The sequence below is a fragment of the Pan troglodytes genome, chromosome 8 (assembly GCF_028858775.2).
Source record: "Pan troglodytes isolate AG18354 chromosome 8, NHGRI_mPanTro3-v2.0_pri, whole genome shotgun sequence".
Classification (NCBI taxonomy): Eukaryota; Metazoa; Chordata; class Mammalia; order Primates; family Hominidae; genus Pan; species Pan troglodytes.
In genome coordinates, this window is record NC_072406.2 from 17231232 (window position 1) to 17251470 (window position 20239).

Below are 20239 nucleotides of genomic sequence, written 5' to 3' on the forward strand. Positions count from 1 at the left end.
CCAATTTCATCCATGTCCCTACAAAGCACATGAACTCACCATTTTTTATGGCTGCATAGTATTCCATGGTGTGTATGTGCCACATTTTCTTAATCCAGTCTATCATTGTTGGACATTTGGGTTGGTTCCAAATATTTGCTATTGTGAATAATGCCGCAATAAACATACGTGTGCATGTGTCTTTATAGCAGCATGATTTATAGTCCTTTGGGTATATACCCAGTAATGGGATGGCTGGGTCAAATGGTATTTCCAGTTCTAGATCCCTGAGGAATCGCCACACTGACTTCCACAACGGTTGAATTAAAATTGTATTTTCAACAAAACTCTCTCTTAAGAGGAGAAAAAAGTCATTTTCATAAAACAAATAGTATATACTTTAGTCATTAAGAATGTAGCCTAGATGAGAAGTCTTACATGTAAGATAGAATTCTGAGTTATAAAGCTTGTAGATAAGTGTGTAGATCTAAATATCATTAATTTAATACTAATAATTTATATAATAAAATCAAAATTTTAAGATAAAAAAGTAACATACTATTAGGCCATAATATCATGAATCAGGATTGTGGTAAATAAAGACTCTAAAAAACTTATATCATTTTGAAGGATTTTAATGACATTTATGTTGAACCTTGTACACATAAAATTTCAAGTATAAGCATCAACTCTAAAATAATATAAATAGAATGTATAATTTCCAAGGCCAAAAAAAAAATAAAATGAGAAAAAAAAGACAATATAAAAGAAAGCAAAAATAAGAATAACAACAGAAAAGAATGGGACAAATATAAAGTAGATAATATGACAGCAATGAAACTCAATATATTTATAATCACAATACATATCAATGCACTGAGCTTTGCAATAAACAGACAAGGATTTTGAGAACGGATAGGTCAACAAGCAGATCAACCCATATGTCACTTACAATAGACAAACCTAAAACTTTAAGACAAAGAAAAGATTGAGAGAAAAAGAATGAAAAAATGATCTATCAATCAACTATGAGGCAAATACTAAGCAAAAGAAAATTGGGCTAGCTGTATTAGCATCACATAAAATGAATGTTAGGCCAAAACTTTAAATTGAGTTACTCATAAAGACTTAATTACTAATTAAGTAATAATTTTACAAAACCCAAATTTAATTTGCCAGCAAACTATAACAATCCTATACTTCATGTGCTAAATAATGTAGCTTCAATTATGTAAATCAAATAGTGACAGAAATAGAAGGAGTAATTGAAAAACCCATTGTCGTAATTGGAGATTCCACGGAGATCGTTTGGTAATTCATAAATCAAGCAAACAAATAAAAATTTAGTAAATTAATAGTTAAAACATGATTGACCTAATATATGTTAATCAAATACTACAACCAAATATTAAAGATTATTCATTCTTATAAGAATGTACACATACTTACGTAATAGCTACGTATTTCTAGTTGTGGCAATATGTTAAAAAAATGTATCTTGGTAAAAGTGTCATGTGAACTTAGAAAATTGTGTGATGTGTTGTAGATGAAATCCAGTTGACTGATGGTGCTTTTTCGCTATTATATCTTTACTGATTTTCTGCTGACTTTATCAATTACCGATAGAGGTGGGATGAAGTCTCCAACTATATTAGTGGATTTGTCTATTTCTCCTTGTAGGTTTACCAGTTTTTTTCTTCATATATTTTGATGCATTGTTGATAGATGTATGTGCACTATGGACAGTTATGTCTTCTTGAAGATTGGATCCCTTTATAGTTATGCAATACTCCTATTTATCCCGGATAATTTCCTCTGTGCTGACATATACTTTGTCTGAAACTACTATAGCTCCTCCAACATTCTTTTGATTAGTGTTGGTGTGGCATATCATTTTTCTTCATTTTACTTCAATCTATCTATGCCTTTATATTGAAAGTGGGTTTATTGTTGAGGAGATATAGATGGGTTTCATTTCATCCACTCTATCACTCTCTTTTAATTGGTGTGTTTAGAGCATTCATATTAGTTGTAATTATTGGTATAGTTGGCTCAGCATCTGTCATGATTGTTACTGCTTTTCATTTGTTATACCTGCTTTTGTTTCTTTTTAAAATATTACCTTTTATTGTGTCTTCTTTGGTTTCAATTAAGCATTTATGTGACTTTATGGTCTCTTCTTAGCACAATAATTATATTTCTTATTTACATTTGTTTACTGGTAACCCTAGAATTTGCTAAACACATAAACGTTTGCCCCTAATCTCCCCCAAGCCTGGGTCCCCAGGAGTTTTAACTCTCAGCTACTATATACTCTTTCTTCAGCATTTAGCTTTGATCAGGGGTTAAATTTTTTTACCTGCTTATGGCTCTAGTGGCTTCTGTTTCTGGTAAGCTGTGATTTTCTGTATTTCCTTGTCTCTGAAGTTTTCAGGGCATTGGTTTTCCCTGTGACCTCAGTATCTGTTGGATCTAGCAAGAGTCATTCTTTTTAGTTTATTTTTTGTTGATTTCCTGTGAGGACAGGAGTGACAAATTTTAAAATCTTTACATGATGGAACAGAAACCTGAAATTGGGACATTTCACTTTTAAGAAATGATTGGTGTTACTGAACAAGTTTAAGAAACATTTATGTGAATGCTCTAGACATTCCTTTTCTAGGAAGTCTTTTGCATATGTCAATCAGGAGACATGTAACAGAGCATTCACAAAATTTTACTTATAATTACTTCAAATTGAAAATCACCCACATGTTTATTTTCAGTAGAATGAACACTATTTACTTTAAGACAGGGAAAAGTATAAACTAAAATCACACATATCAAAATGGATGTACCTTATGAACATGAAATTTATTGAAAATAGCAAGTAAGATATAATGTACTGTGTATCCACTTATATAAATAATTTAAAATTAAAATATAAAAAGTATACAAAGATGTTAAAAATGTGGCTAAAAGCAGCCAGAAGACTTGTGGATTTAGTAGCCTAGAATTTAATTTTGGGCTCACCATCAGGTGAAAGGACAAAGAGGCTGTTTCATTGTTGCTGTAATGTGCTCTAGGTCATAAATATTTTGTTGAATCTTTCAATATTGTGTAATATTTAAAAAATAAATAATAGAAAAAAACTTTTTATTATACTCAACAAAATATTTTAATAATTTTCTGTAACATTTTTGCATCTTTTAACCCTTTTGCTAACATTAACGAGTTTCCAGATTAATGCCAACGCTTCTCATTTACTTGTAACATCTCTCTCAATTAGCAGGCCATTATAAATTTCCAGTCTTTAATGTGTACATGATAGAATTCTTGCTAACAGCATAAGTGGACATACTTATTTATCGACTATGTAACAAATTTATCAAAACTAACACTGTAAAATAAAGTGCTGTTAGAGTAAGTCTTAGCTGAGTGTTTCATACTAACACATCTGCCTTATGACATAGAGTAGAAATATTTACAATAAAATTATTTGAAATATATACATGTATTGGCTACCAGAAATGTGATCCTTTATTTATGCATAATGCATTAAAATAAATCCACATTGTGAAATTTGCTCAGAGTTTTCCCTTTTCAAAAATTTGACTTTTAGGGTTTTGTTTGATATACAACATTCCAAATACAAAAAAAAATTGTAATTCTGTATCACAAGTAGCAATATGTATAGTAAGGTATAGTTTCTCACAATTATTCAACCATAGACTCTTAAAATAACATATTGATATGGTTTGGCTGTGTCCCCCACACAAATCTCACCTTGAATTGTAGCTCCCATAATCTCCACATGTGGTGGGAGGGGACAGTGAAAGATAATTGAATCATGGGGCCAAAGTTTTCCCGTGCTGTTCTCCTGATAGTGAATAAGTCTCATGAGATTTGATGGTTTTATAAAGGGCAGTTCCCCTGTACACACTCTCTTGCCTGCAGTCATGTAAGACATACCTTTGTTCCTTCTTCACCTTCCACCATGATTGTGAGGCCTCCCCAGCCATTTGGAACTGGAGTCCATTAAACCTTTTTCTTTATAAGTTACCCAGTCTTGTGTATGTCTTTATCAGCAGTGTGAGAACAGACTAGTACACTTATTTATGTATTTTATTCGTTTTGGAATTAGAGTAAGGAAAATTGTCGTATAATTTAGTTCTCCTTTTCACCCAGGTGTTAAAAATAGCACCAAATAAACATTGACTTCTTTGTTTTGCCAGATATATAAGAAATTTCCCCTTCCATCTCATGCCCCTCTGTACCTCATGAGTTCCTATCTGTGCTAAATTAATCAGGGTTCTCTAGAAGCAGGTCCAGGAATTGACTCACATTATTTTGGAGGCTGGGGAGTCCCAAGAGCTGCAGTCAGTAAGTTGGAGGCCTAGGGGAGCTGATGGTGTCAGCTCCAGTCCAAGTCCAAAGGCCTGAGAACATGGAAAACTGATGATGGAGTTCCCCACCCGAAGCCCAACAAGCTCAAGACCCAGGAAGAGCCAGTGTTTCCATTTGAGCTTGAAGGAAGGAAAAAGACCAATGTCCCAGCTCAAAGACAGACAGAAGTAATTCTCCTTACTCACAAGAGAGCCAGCTGTTTTGTTCTAGTCAGGCCTTCAATGAATAGGATGACGCCCACTCATTTTAGGGAGAACAATCCACTATACTGAAATTTCACTAATTTGAATGTTAATCTTATCCCAAAACACACTCACAGAAATACTGTTTGAACAAGTATCTGGACACCTCATGGTCCAGTCAAATTGACATACAAAATTAAACATAATGGCATACTTTTTCTTAACTAAATTGGGAAGAAAAGTACAAATACAAGGGAAAAAAGGAAAATGTATATGAGGTTCAATGCAAAATAGGTTTTCAGCAAATGACAACTTATTTATTTATTTATTTATTTATTTATTTGAGATGGAGTCTCGCTCTGTGGCCCAGGGTAGAGTGCAGTGACACGATCTTGGCTCACTGCAACCTCTGCCTCCCAGGTTCAAGCGATTCTCCTGCTTCAGCCTCCTGAGTAGCTGGGATTACAGGCATGCACAACCACGCCCAGCTAATTTTTGTAGTTTTAGCAGAGACTGGGTGTCGTCATATTGGTCAGGCTGGTCTCAAACTCCTGACCTCTTGATCTGCCCACCTCGGCCTACCAAAGTGCTGAGATTACAGGAGTGAGCCACCACGCCTGGCCACATTATTTAACCATAATTGATTGGTTTTACTTTTCCATCCCACTTGCAATGCTGTTCTGTCATCAGTGACAATGTGCATGTATCAACAAATTTTAAATATGAAAATTGGTGAAATATTGCTTTGAATTGAATTTTTTAAATATAAGATTATTAATGTAATATTCAGTAGATAGAATGGACACAAATAAACTATCCATTTAATGCTATCAAAATACCATCTGTGTTTGGGGGCCAGGCTATATCACCTTTGTTATACTGTCAATCTATGAGACTCTTTCTTCTAACAGGGCAATTAACATCATTAATCACATTTGGAAAAGCACTGCAGTTAGGGGATAGAGGGATGAGTAACACAGGAAGTGTAAAATTAAACACAGGTGATTTAAGAGTCTGCCTTGCAGGTACATAGTAAATATTATAAAAAATTACTTTACACGGCTAAGCTTTTTCTCAAAATATAATACATACTTAGTTTACATTTTACTTGAGAAATCAAGTGTTTTTTGTTTACTCTTTGTATCACATCTACCATTATTTTATTTTTTAATTTTTTATAATTAATTCTTTTTCTCAATTGTTAATTTTTACCCTTTTCTTTTTGTCTCTTGTTTTCTATACAGAAGATGACTAAAATGGTAATGAAAGAGACGTGAAAGACTATAGATTATTTTTATGATTCTATATAATTTTATTTCTTTCATGAAACAGAGAAAGAACATGTATAGATTGCTTGCTAAATTTGTAAATGGTCAGAACTTCATTCATAAAGGGAGAAAAGTAAAGATCATTCTATTTTAATTCATAAAACAGAAACTACTTCAAGCATACTTAACGTGTAAAGTCTAAATGGCAAAGAGGAGAGGATTCTAATTACATGCTTGCCTTCAGACACTTAATTGAGTTGCCTGAGATTAGTTAATTTGCTCAAAACATTTTTGTTGATGTCGTTTTAACTGTCCAACATAGTTCAGAACTTTAAAGATTGATTAATTGGTAACAACTTATTTTTTGGGTCTTGTATCTACTGTGAAGACATCTAAATTAATTCTAAGCATAAATAAAATTTAGAAATTGATTTTGTATCTAGCATTATTTAAGATTTTGTTCTATGTTGTTAACTATGCTGAGATATAATTACATAACCACATTGAAATTCAAAAGTCAAAATGGATCTCATAGTGTTTTCACTGGCAAGAAGTTCTGATCAATAACTCATACCACATGCAAAAATCAATTCTGTTTAATTGTGGTTCTAAATGAGAAAGTTAAAACATTGACACTTCTAGAAGAAAATGCAGAAGGAAATCTTGATAATATACATTAGGTAAATACAGCATAATAAGTACTAATCAGAAAGTAAGAAATTGGTACCTTATATTCAAACTAATAAATTCCGTTCCTCAAATGATGCCCTACGAGTGAAAACATGAGCTACCACATGGATAAATGTTTGCTTCTATGTATGACAAATTAAGTCCCTACCGGACCTTCCTGCAGAAAGGAATGGCAAACCTTGGACACAGCACAAAAAGCGAGTGCCTGCAGGCACCGGAGTAGGCTGGCCAAGAGCAGATAGACTGGATGGAGGGCGTGCACATTTTCCAAGACCATTGAAGACCAGGAGGTATAAAAATTTGTTGCTTGTGGCCCGGGGCGAAGTAGTCCGTGTAGCATGACCAGTGCCGGGGGGACAGAGATGGAAGATCCCTCCAGTATTCTGACCAGGGGCACAGGAAAGCGAGGTTGGGAGAACGATGAAAAGGAGATTACAATATCCCATAAAAAAAGGAGCAGAAAGAGGGATCACCTAAATCTCTCTACCCACATCTCCTGCTGATTCCTAAATCATGCACATGTAGGATAGTTCAAAAATATCTCAGCTTAAATGAAGTGATCTGGACGAAGACCAGAGCTGCCTCCCAAGGAGTAGAGTTTGCAGATCAAACTAGCCAAGAAAATGGCCTGCTGAGACATAGGAAACATGCCCATCGGAGAAACCTAAGGAAGCCTGAATCTCCTCACATTCATATTTACAACACCGCAGATATAACCCGAGATTACTTGGAAATGATCTGCTGAGACATAGGAAACCATGCCCATCAGAGAAAACTAACAGAAGCCGGAGTCTCCTCACATTCATATTCACGACATCGCAGATATAGTCCGAGGTTACCCGGAAATGTTCTGCTGAGACATAGGAAGCTATGCCCATCAGAGAAGCCTGAGGAGGCCAGAGTCTCCTCACATTCATATTCACGACACTGCAGATATAATCCGAGATTACCCGGAAATGATCTGCTGAGACAAAAGAAACCATGCCCATCGGAGAAACCTAAGGAGGCCAGAGTCTCCTCACATTCATATTCACGACACCACAGACATAATCTGAGATTACCCGGAAATGATCTGCTGAGACATAGGAAGCTATGCCCATCAGAGAAAACTAACAGAAGCCGGAATCTCCTCACATTCATATTCACGACATCGCAGATATAGTCCGAGGTTACCCGGAAATGATCTGCTGAGACATAGGAAGCTATGCCCATCAGAGAAATCTAACAGAAGCCGGAATCTCCTCACATTCATATTCACGACATCGCAGATATAGTCCGAGGTTACCCGGAAATGATCTGCTGAGACATAGGAAGCTATGCCCATCAGAGAAAACTAACAGAAGCCGGAATCTCCTCACATTCATATTCACGACATCGCAGATATAGTCCGAGGTTACCCGGAAATGATCTGCGGAGACACAGGAAACCATGCCCATCAGAGAAACCTAACGAGTCCAGAATCTCCTCATTCATATTCACGACACGACAGATATAATCCGAAGTTACCAGGCATACACAGAATCAGGAAAATGGAACACATTCTCAGGAGAAAAGAAAAACAATTGATTCTGAGCCTGAGATGAACCAGACATTTCAATTAATGGTAACAATTTTGAAGCAGCCATTATATTTATTTTTAATAACTAAATCAAAACATTGTTCCCAATGAATGAGAAACAAGAAGTATAAAGAGTAGAAACAGAAAAGTAGGATCACATGGAAATTCTACAACTAAAAAATAGAATTTCTGAAATAAAATATTCAAACAGCATAGAATTACTAAAAACGTCGATGAAGATGTGGAGCTGAAAATCTCACACATTGCTTGTAGGAATGAAAGATGATCTGGAAGTTTCTCACGCAGATAAACATATAGTTAGTACATTACTCAACAATTCTACCTCTTGGCATTTACTAAAAAAAAGAAAAGAAAATTCAGTCAATAAAGGCTTGTACATAAAAGCTTTGGATGTAATAGTTTAATTCTTACTAGAAGATTAAGATTAATACTTAATAGATAACAGTGGAAACTGAAATCTACCTACATGCCCGGTTACTATTATAGAAGAATAGATAAACCAATCGTGGTCTCTTCACATAATAGAATAGTGTTCAGTAATAAAAGCTAATGTCTTATTTTTATCAATGACAAGTATGTCAAAAATATTTTCCTCAGTGAAGGAAGATAGGCACAAAAGAGGATGCCCTGTAATTCCATTAGTATTACATTCTAAAAACGGCAATAGTATTCTGTATGCACAGAGGACAGAGCAAGGAAGGACTCTAGGCTTGGGAAAGGAGAAGAGCATGATTGTAGAGAGCACAGAGTAGTCTTTGTGGGATGAAGGAAGTAGTCTCTATTTTTACTGTGGCAATGGTAAAACAGTAACAGATAATCAAGTAAGTTTAGGGTTTACTTCAGAATTTATCCAACTTTTGAAGTGTCAGAGGACACCAATTTTAAAAAAACTTTAAATTTTTGTTAGCTCAGTTTTCCCGTGCTTACATGAACCGCGGCTCTTTATTCCTCTTAACTTGTTAACATCAAGGAACAAACTGTTTGAAAAGCTGCTTCAGAAGGGATAGAAAGAAAATGAATCAAAAACACTAACTTTAAGCCCCTATACCCTTGTAGAGGAAATGATAGGGACGTAAACATATTTATTACTGGCATGTAGTGCTAAGTGCTATAAAAAGATCCAAAAAATGTGCTAGAAATTTTTACAATGTATTTTATATACTGCTTCCTAAATGTAGTATAAAGCCATGAGATAGAGACCTTTTGAGCTCAAAATTTCCCCCTGGAGTCCCTATTTTTAATATAACCCACAGTTGCTGGAAATACTAACATTTTCTTAATACATTTAGATTTAGAGAGAATTCCCTTAAGAAACAAGAATTGTTTTGATGTGTATAATTGTAGGAATTTGAGAGGAACATGAAAATGTTGCTAAGTAAAAATTCCTATGGGTATTTAGAGGTACTGACACATGTACCCAATATATATAGTTCTGTATAATGTCTGGGGAACTCTTAAGTTCTACTTCACTAATAAAACACATGCTAAAAAGGGGAAAAGGGGAAACATTTTCACATAGTTTTATGTCAGCATTCTAAAATACAACCTAAAGGAAAGATTGATCTGGGCTTTATGTTTTTCCCAGCCTTTGTGAAGGTTTCTAACAAAATTGATTTATCTGAGCATCTAGTTTTAAAGTGAACAGTTCCTAGCAACGTGAATGCCTGTAGTGACCTTCGCAGCTTGTCTTTTAAGAGGCATGGTGACACTTGCCAGTAGCTTTTGTAACTGTGGATTATTCTCTAAGATTTACACACACTGAGCCCAATTTTCTGAGTAGGTGTGTTTTTCCCTGCCCAAACTTTTAAGAGATTTGAAAGGTGCTTTAATTCTTACCATGCAGTAAATGCTACACTGGTGATGTTGACATAGTAGATTCCCCACACAACTATATTCCTTTCAGCACGTAGTTTCTGCAGCCTTATTTCATGTCCTGGTTTCCACCCTGGTTCACCATTCCATCAGGAGTCAGGGCTCCTGAATCTAGCTGGTGGCTGAATCAGCCTTGGACAGGATATCTCTCTTCCACTCCCCAGTAGAAGAGCAGACCCTGGGAACTCCCTGGTTCATTCCACATCTTGACAGAGACTAAAGTAAAGAGTGCTTTCATCACATTGTGATGTCAAAGGACTTTCACACACCCCTAAAATTCTGAACTCTTTGAAAAAACCCAATGAGGTTTGAAAAATTGACACGTCGGAAAGCTAGTGTTTGGTAAGACAACAACCCAGGGCTGCTCTGTTTCTGACTCAACATATTGGAGCAAGCTGTGCCTCTCCATGGAGGTAATCCCTCCTCAACTCCTAGTGTTGAGTCCAGGAGTCAGAGGGCCTGTATTATTGTAGACACACACGGGCATTTAAGCAAGACTTACCACACTAGGGTCTTCCATCCATTCTACCACTTACTGTCATCTTCTATAACATACACAGAAGAAAGCAGGAGGAGTGTATCTGTGTCCACATTTTCTGCCTGGCACAAACAATGATGAATCCACAAAGTGCAGTTTCACCTAGCATTTATCAGCCATCAAAGCTGTACAGTAATGTGACTTTCTATTTAATTCCTCACCATACCATATTGTTTAAAAAAGATTCCATCAGGCCTGGGTACAGTGGCTCACACCTGCAATCCTAGCACTTTGGGAGGCCAGGTGGGTGGACCACTTGAGCCCAGGAGATCGAGACTAGCCAGGGCAACATGGAAAAATCCCTTTTCTACAAAAAGTACAAAAAGAAAATTAGCTGGGTGTGATGGTGCGTGCCTATAGTCCCAGGTACTCAGCAGACTGAGGTGGGAGGATCAGCTGATCCTGGGAGGTCGAGGCTGCAGTGAGCCCTGATTGCACTACTGCATTCCAGCCTGGGTGACAGAGTGAGACCCTCCCCCCTCATCCCCATTAAAGGGATTCTGTCATCTGATTTATAGAGGATCTTTTAAATCACTAAACTCAGAACAAACTAAAATATGCAAAACATATATTTATAATTGTACATACAAGATTCAGCTGGCTACCAGAATTTTAAATAGGTAAATGGGTATTTTAGCCCTCTGTGAATATCAATTAGGTGCAAATATAGCCTTTGCCAACGGAGTGAAATATCATATAATGACTAGGTCTCTGAACAAATTTGTTGAATTTATTTTATTTTGTATTTTGAAGTTGCGTTTAATATGAGTGTTGGAATATAAGGGTCTTAGTAATTGGATTACCAGAGTACCTGAGTACCAAAAAAGATATGAGAAAATTACTTCCATTAGGTTCAAAAGGATTTATTGAGATCCTAAAATATCATACTTGCCATAGGGGAGAATTGTCTTCCAAAATCATTTTTCTTTTTTAAATTCGGGTGTCCAAAGCCACTGCACTTAGTGCAATTAATAAAATGCTCTGGCAAGGCATAAGAGTGTTCTTGCTTCAAGCTGCAAACACTTTCCCCTGAAGACTTGGAATGACACGAAATTAATATGAGGGAGGAAAGATAATTAATTAGTATTTGATAGTGGAGCATTAGATGTTGATTTATTAGTCACAACCAACATTAGCTAAGCTTACTTTATAAACCTCAAACCATATCCTTCCCAGGTTTGTTCTCATCACCACCATAAATTGCCCGTATACTAACTGATGGTAATTTGTCACAAACAAACATAAGGGGCTCTTAGTCAAATGGTGACATATATGTGAGTGTATAAACTTCCTCTTATTAACATGACTCAAGGAATATACCAACTATGGGGAAAATTGCATCAGCAAAGAAAAAGGAAGAAGGATGTACCTACAAGCAAATGCAAATGGAAACAAAAGCAGGGATCATAATCTCTGCAGAGAAAAAGTGTTCAAGCCAACACATTATATAAACAATGAGGACTATGTTTTTTGACAAATGTTAAAATTTGCACCATCTTGCATTTTATTTCTTATGTTGCTGATTTTGTAATTCTGATTAAAGCTGACCTGAATGTATTCAGTTTATGTGTAATACCCTAGTACTTTAATGCATTTTTTGGAGGAATGAGTAATATTATTTTTCATAGATGAAGAAGGAACTGGTAGTGAGTCAAGACATACTGAAGCAAAATAATAATAAAAGTTATTATTACCAAAAAAAGTAAAATAAAACTTCTAGTCATTAAATATTGTCTCCATCTCCTTCTTCTCCATAGATGAGCAAGCCTGCAGCCCCCGAAGGTCACGGGTGCTGTTGGAGCCACGAGGAAGAGCCATCAGCCCAGGGAGACCCTGAGGGTCAGAGCATCTCCATGGATGAACTCCGTGTACAGCTGGACTCATCCAACCCTTCGTGGACATCACTTTGTAGTGAAAATCCCTTTTGTTGTTGAAGAAAGCCTGAGTTGGGTGATTTATTACTCATAAAGTATGTTAATACCTTGATGCTAATATTCTCATGAGAGAATTATACTCTAGTCTTATGATAGCACTAAAAGTAACTTAAAGGCCCCACGCTTCTCCAGATAAAACCAACACTTGTGAAACCCTTGCTTTGCCATTTACTATCTATGTTCCTGGACAAACTATTAAATGTGCCGAGTCTACACCTCCACCTCAGTTTAGGATCAATAATCTATATCTTTTCTTTTTCAGTTTCAATACATAAAAATAAGTGCCATGAGTAGTTCTTGTAACTGAATAGGCACTCAAAAGTGAAATTAGGCTCTTCATTTCTCCTGCTTTCTTATCGTACATCTTTATGATACTTTAATTTGAGCTACAACCCCTGAGATCTTCTTGAGAGTTAATCACTGCTGAGAGACAATACAGAGACAGGACAATAGACAGATCGCATGTGACGACAGAGCTCTGACCCACAACCTCTGCAGCAATTGCTCCCCGACAATGGGGACTTAGTGAATAACTGCTACCTGCCCTATTTATGCCCCCAACTCAGGAACAGCAGATCAATCCAATATGCTTCTCTAATACCCACATAGTTCTCATCCTTTTATTTTTAATGTTTATTTTGATCTACAATGAAAATAACAGCTAACAATCATAGGTATGCATCCTTCAATGCTTCCAACTTATAATCATTCTTGTATTAAGAATTTTACTCTTTCATTTTCCTGTGGTTGTTTTTTTCCCCTCAGGTTCTGCAAACACATTTGTTTGCCTAAAATTGCACCTCTGAGAAATTCCAGCACACTGGCATAGTGTTCTGGACTCTCGCTGTGGTATTACTGCCAGCACTATGCTTCCTTATTAAAAAATGTAGAGGCTCACTTGCAGCAAGCTTGATAGCAGGATGATAAAATGGCAGGGTATTTTTAAACACAGATTTTATGAGATGTATTACATGGAATTAAATTTAGACCATATATCAAGGAAATCACCATAGAGCTTTGAGCGTGATTCAGATCATCCTGGCATTAGTTGGACCACTCTGTTGGCTCAACAATGTCATTGCCTGAGTGGGAAATAAATGGCCCAGTCTATGGGGGCACTATCGGGTTGGCTTGCTGGTCACAGCATCCTCCCCCCACAAGATGTCTCATCTGGAAGGGTACGTAGGGCAGCAATTGGTGGAAATACACAGCAGAAGAAGGTTGTGACTCTTTCTCCAACACACCCCCTCCTCCTCAGTACACAACCTCTGCTCCCAATGATGGTACAAACATCAGGGATTTTTGTACCCTTGACAAAAACCCTTGACAGGACACACTCAAGAAACTGTTTTTTGTTGGTGTGTTTGTTTTTCTTTTTTCTTTTTTAGTTTGCTTTGGTAGGATCTATCTAAATGTAAGGTTATTTTGATGGTTAATATTGAATGTCAACTTGATTGAAGGATGCAAAGTATTGTTCCTGGATGTGTCTGTGAGGGTGTTACTGAAGGAGATTAACATTTGAGTCGGTGAACTGGGAGAGGCAGACCCACCCTCAGTCTGGGTGGGCACCATCTAATCAGCTGCTAGGGCTGCTACAATAAAAGCAGGCAGAAGAACATGAAGGACTAGACCAGTTGATTCTTCCGGCCTCCATCTTTCTCCCATGCTGGTTGCTTCCTGCCCTTGAGTATTAAACTCCAAGTTCTTCACCTTTGGGACTCTTGGACATTTGACCACACACTGAAGGCTGCACTGTCGGCTTCCCTACTTTTGAGGTTTTGGGACTTGGACCGGCTTTCTTGCTTCTTTGCTTGCAGACAGCCTATTGTAAGACTTCACCCTGTGATCGTGTGAGTCAGAACTCCTTAATGAACTCTTCCTCATATATACATCTATCCTATTAGTTCTGTGCCTCCAGAGAACCCTGACTAATACAGTTACACTCCCGGTCCGCATTTGGGATTCTGTATGTAAACCTCAGAATAAATTCAACAAAATTTGTTGAATTTTCCCTTTGGTGACTTCACATCTTTGCAAAGAGGGGGTTTTGGTGGTTGCTGTGATAAAACTATGTATAACAAAATCAATGTGCATCAAGAAATAAGGATCAAGAAGTCATGCAATGCCCACAGGTGAACATCTCCCATTATTGAATCATTATAACTACTTAACAATAAAACTGAATATTAGTTTTCTTTCAACCTATGTTATGTGTATTATTTTTTCAAGGATGCCCTAAGTGGTTAGGATAGAAATACTTAAATTTTTTTTGGGCTTAGTGACTTAATAAATGTAAGCAGTCATATAGTTATTTTGGAGCACTGTGGAAATATTGCTGCAATAGTAAAGCCACTGCGGGAACTAAAAAAGCTTGTGAATCTGTCCCTATTTAATTAGACCAGGAATTTGGGCTTAAGCCAATGGTGACTCTTCTGACCAGCATCTACAGAGGGTCAGCTATGAGATCCCAGTCCACTGAGGAAGCAGGCTGGTAAAACCAATCCGCCACTCCCAATGGGATAGTCAGTGTGAAACACAGAAGACCCAATAGTAGAATGGCTCTGGCTAGACAGGAGTTAAAAATCATGGTGGAGAAACTAGGAGGCTGTGTATGTTTGGATTGAAACCCTGCATACCTGACACCTTCAGGTCTGAGTGCCACCAAGAGGGAGCTGGCCACTCCACCCTGGAACGGGCCAGTCAGAAGAGGCGAAGACACTGAGGAAAGCTGACTCCTTGAAGCAGCCCACTCAGGTTGCTTCGTTAGAACTGTCTTTTAGTCTGAGTGCAAATGAGCAATGCCCCAGTTCCAGCCCTTGAAAATGTTTTCTTATGTTTCTTTCTAAGTCTTAGCATCCTTATTCTACCTTCCCCAACAGGCACATCTGCTGTAGTCTGTGTGATTTTTACCTTTGCATTCAAAAGAGAATAATTGGCTTATTAGCATCTGTTATGTGCTGTTTGTCTCATTATTTGTTTTATGTGTACTTTTAATTACCCAAATATTACTTTATGTTGGCCAGTAGCCCTATTTTATAGAAAATTTACAATAGAAGGCACATACAAGGTTTCCTTTATTGCATAAGATGATAACATATGGCAGGTTGTATATTTTTTGAACCATGCAAATTCTGTCTCCTTATTTTAAACATAAGAAAGAAATGAATTCTATTAAAAGTAAAATGAGAAAGCCAAGATCATATATAGCGAGCCACACCATCATAATTTAGGCTTACTCTTTTGATGGCGAACACTGATGTTCCATTCTACCGTGAGGGTAAAAATGCTGACTGAGTTATCCCAATTGGAGCCTGCATAATTTTCAGCAACTCCAGCTCCTTGACAAAATGTAACTCATCATGTATGTTAGTTTAGTATTTATTCCATGTGTCTTAACAGCCCAATAAGACTTCATGCTATAAATTACCTTTTTAGTTGTAAAACAAATCAAGATATTCATCATAAGAGATATTTTCTCAGCATGGTTCCTGAAGGGTTAACTGCTAAACTATGTCTTCAGACCCAAGGAGATGTACCAAAGAAAGTATCAGCTAAGTAGCCTGTATTTTATACATTTATCAATTTTTACTGATTCTCTGTTATTTAAAAAATATGTATTTTAGAAAATATCAGTTTCAAGGGTAGTGAAATGACCACTGATGTCGTCATCCAGATCTTTTGGCCAGGTTACTTATCATCAGCTTCATTTTGTCTTTATGGAGTCTCTGTATCCTTAAGGGAAGTTATTTTTCTTTAGAAAATTCATTGTCTGCTTGTAGAATGCATGATCTGTTTTATTGTTGAAGCCAGGTATTCACTGACCCGACGTCATTAGTGATTAATGATAGTCAGCTCTGAGAACGCTGGTTTTACTTATTTGGTTCTTATGCTGTTTGTGTAATTCCAATTGTGTGTCCTGAGAGAGTGGGATGTGAAGTCTGTCTGGACACTTATGAAGACATAAATAGATACATATGTTCCTGCAGAAAGGTTTTCATTTATGTTGGCTTAGGTATATATATGCACATATATATATATATACACATATATATATATATACACATATATATATATATATATATATAAAAGACATCCATCTACTATCTCATCTATTCACAGGAATATTCTGTAATATATCTTTCTCACATAGGCAGCTGCATTTATGTGTTTTCATTCTGTGAATATATTGCTTAATTCTTTAAGATGTCACAGGTTTTTGCATTGTCAGAATACTACAAGACTCATGCAATTTACATCACATCTAAGAAACGCATTTTCCAACATGCACTCGAGATGAATTTGTAGCTCAGCTTGTGGCAGTGTACACACTAATCATGCCCCTCCTCTTCAGGTCAGTTCCGCATGGTGCAGAGGGTCACTACTTATAGTATGCTACCATAGGTTTGTCACATTTTCTCCTTTATTGATTTATTTATTTTACTTCTGAAAAGACTAGCCTAAAATGAAAACTTGCTGATAATTTAAATATAGTACATGCTGGGTGGTCACTTAGGAGGATAGTAGCTTTTCAAGCAAAACATTTATATTAATTTACAGTTTCAATGACATGATTTATTTGTAAAGCATCTGTAGAATGCCTTCTTTGTGCAAAGCAGCATGGAAGTGTGGCTTAGAAAAGGAACAAAACCTAAAACTTGCTCTCAAGAGATATTATAATTCATTGGGAAAATTTACAGATTTTAAGTATATATGTATATATATATACACCCTCTCCCACACATACATATAGTATATATACTGCACTAGTATAGTCTTTTTTTTTTTTTAAGTTTTAGGGTACATGTGCACAATGTGCAGGTTAGTTACACATGTATACATGTGCCATGTTGGTGTGCTGCACCCATTAACTCGTCATTTAGCATTAGGTATATCTCCTAATGCTATCCCTCCCCCCTCCCCCCACCCCACAACCGTCCCCGGTGTGTGATGTTCCCCTTCTTGTGTCCATGTGTTCTCATTGTTCAATTCCCACCTATGAGTGAGAACATGTGGTGTTTGGTTTTTTGTCCTTGTGATAGTTTGCTGAGAATGATGGTTTCCAGCTTCATACATGTCCCTACAAAGGACATGAACTCATGATTTTTTATGGCTGAATAGTATTCCATGGTGTATATGTGCCACATTTTCTTAATCCAGTCTATCAATGTTGGACATTTGGGTTGGTTCCAAGTCTTTGTTATTGTGAATAGTGCCACAATAAACATACGTGTGCATGTGTCCTTATAGCAGCATGATTTATAATCCTTTGGGTATATATCCAGTAATGGGATGGCTGGGTCAAATGGTATTTCTAGTTCTAGATCCCTGAGGAACCGCCACACTGACTTCCACAATGGTTGAACTAGTTTACAGTCCCACCAACAGTGTAAAAGTGTTCCTATTTCTCCACATCCTCTCTAGCACCTGTTGTTTCCTGACTTTTTAATGATCGCCATTCTAACTGGTGTGAGATGGTATCTCATTGTCGTTTTGATTTGCGTTTCTCTGATGGCCAGTGATGATGAGCATTTTTTCATGCGTTTTTTGGCTGTGTAAATGTCTTCTTTTGAGAAGTGTCTGTTCATCTCCTCCACCCACTTTTTGATGGGATTGTTTGTTTTTTTCTTGTAAATTTGTTTGAGTTCATTGTAGATTCTGGATGTTAGCCCTTTGTCAGATGAGTAGGTTGCAAAAATTTTCTCCCATTCTATAGGTTGCCTGTTCACTCTGATGGTAGTTTCTTTTGCTGTGCAGAAGCTCTTTAGTTTAATTAGATCCCATTTGTCAATTTTGGCTTTTGTTGCCATGCTTTTGGTGTTTTAGACATGAAGTCCTTGCCCATGCCTATGTCCTGAATGGCATTGCCTAGGTTTTCTTCTAGGGTTTTTATGGTTTTAGGTCTAACATTTAAGTCTTTAATCCATCTTGAATTAATTTTTGTGTAAGGTGTAAGGAAGGGATCCAGTTTCAGCTTTCTACATATGGCTAGCCAGTTTTCCCAGCACCTTATGCTATGAAAAGGATGGTGTTTTTAAAAGTGGATAATATTTTTTATAGTTTTTTAAGACTATACTAGTGTAGTATATAGTCTTAAAAAACTATAAAAAATATTATCCACTTTTAAAAACACCATCCTTATCATAGCATAAGTATTTGAACATTTCTTCATAATCATTATCTTGAATAAGAGCATAACTTTTTTTTCCAGAGGGTCTTTTCAATTTCTTCTTTTTCTTACTCTTATTCATATTGATAATTTATCACGCTTTTACATAGCTTGTTTTCAAAAACATAATCTTGCATATAGTTTTCTCTTTCTCTCTTCCCTTCCCTCCTTCCTTCCCTCCCTCCCTCTGTCTCTTTCTTTTTTCTTTTTCTTTCTTTCTTTCTCTCTTTCTCTCTTTCTTTGTCTCTCTCTCTCTTTCTTTCTTTCTTCCTTTTTTTTTAAAGGGTCTCTTTCTGTTACCCAGGCTGGAGTGCAGCAGCAGGATCATAGCTGACTGTATTCTTGACCTCCCCAGGCTCAGTTGGTCCTCCCATCTCAGCCACACAAATAGTTGGATCTACAGTTATGTTCACCATTTCTGGCTAATTATTCTTTTTTTTTTTTTTTTTTTTTTTTTTTCTGTAGAGACGAGGTCTCACCATGTTGCCCCAAGCTGGTCTTGAACTCCTAGTCTCAAGCAATCCTCCCACCTTGGCCTCTCAAAGTGTTTAGGTTGCAGGTGTGAGCCACCATGCCTAGCTGCATATAGTTTTCTACCCCAATATTTTAAAAAGTGTTTACTTAGAAGATATTTCAAAAAGTTATACATATTATCAATGAAGTGTGAATTCTAAGCTCCAGTGCTGTAGCATCAGCATTGTCTCTCGCCTGAGGAAACAAAAGAAGTGTGTTAGGTAGAGAGAAGCTTTCAAACCACGTCCCAGCACCTTCAGACAAGCAATATTGTGATAAGAATACTGTTAAATTAGTGAACATTTCTCTTACAGACCATTGAGAAAATATTTTCAAGACTGACTGAGCATTTACTGATAAATCACATTATAGTTGAAAAGAATATGCAACAAGATAAAGTTAAAATAACTTTTCTTTGGAAAGAAATAGATGTTTGGGAGGGGAAAATCATATATGTGTTATATTTAGTTTGTTGGTTTCTGCCCCAAATTTAAGTCTAACATCTTTTGAGCTTCATTTTTTATGCTGTCATATTGACTTAAAAGCATTCTTGCTCTACATTATTGTTGTCACAGATTTTATGGACATCATCTAGTTCTTTTTGTTATACTTCTTGACAACCAGATAGTTCCGAAGAAAAGATGTGTATTGTATCACAAGAGACTTTCATTCACATAAGTATTGATATGCTATCAAGTCAAATGCCAAGATTTTCACTCAATCCACAGATTTCCCATGCTATCAAAAAAGATATGATGAAAGACTCAATTAAAACATTCACCAACATCTAAATAAACTGTATCTGAGCAATTAATGTCTTTCGTCTAAATCTTTCATCATTTACGGTCAGCAATAAAGTCTTATTTATTGCAACGCAAGTTTAATCACAGTACTATTCAACTAAAAGCAAAAACAAAACAAAACCAACCTGGAAATGCAGAAATTGCAAAGAAGCAAAAATGCATAACTTCAGCTGCCGTGTACCAGTATATGGTTTCCTCAACACTGCACCTGGAGGCCAACCCCGGGTCAGCATTCAAAAACACAACAGAAAATGTGGCTTTTCCTTCTGCCTGCTAAATGTCATTTGAATATCACTCATTGGAAGGATGCAGCCAATGATGGTGACAAG

At 36.5% G+C, this 20239-nt stretch overlaps 1 long non-coding RNA gene across 1 annotated transcript in view; it reads left to right on the forward strand.

Moving 5' to 3' along the window:
* The window catches only part of LOC104008083 (uncharacterized), a 32551-nt gene extending 18068 nt beyond the window's left edge, over positions 1 to 14483 (forward strand). The window contains exon 3 of the long non-coding RNA XR_682513.2: positions 12252 to 14483. This is a non-coding gene — a long non-coding RNA (uncharacterized LOC104008083). The remainder of the gene's footprint in view (positions 1 to 12251) is intronic.
* Positions 14484 to 20239: the final 5756 nt, after the last annotated feature.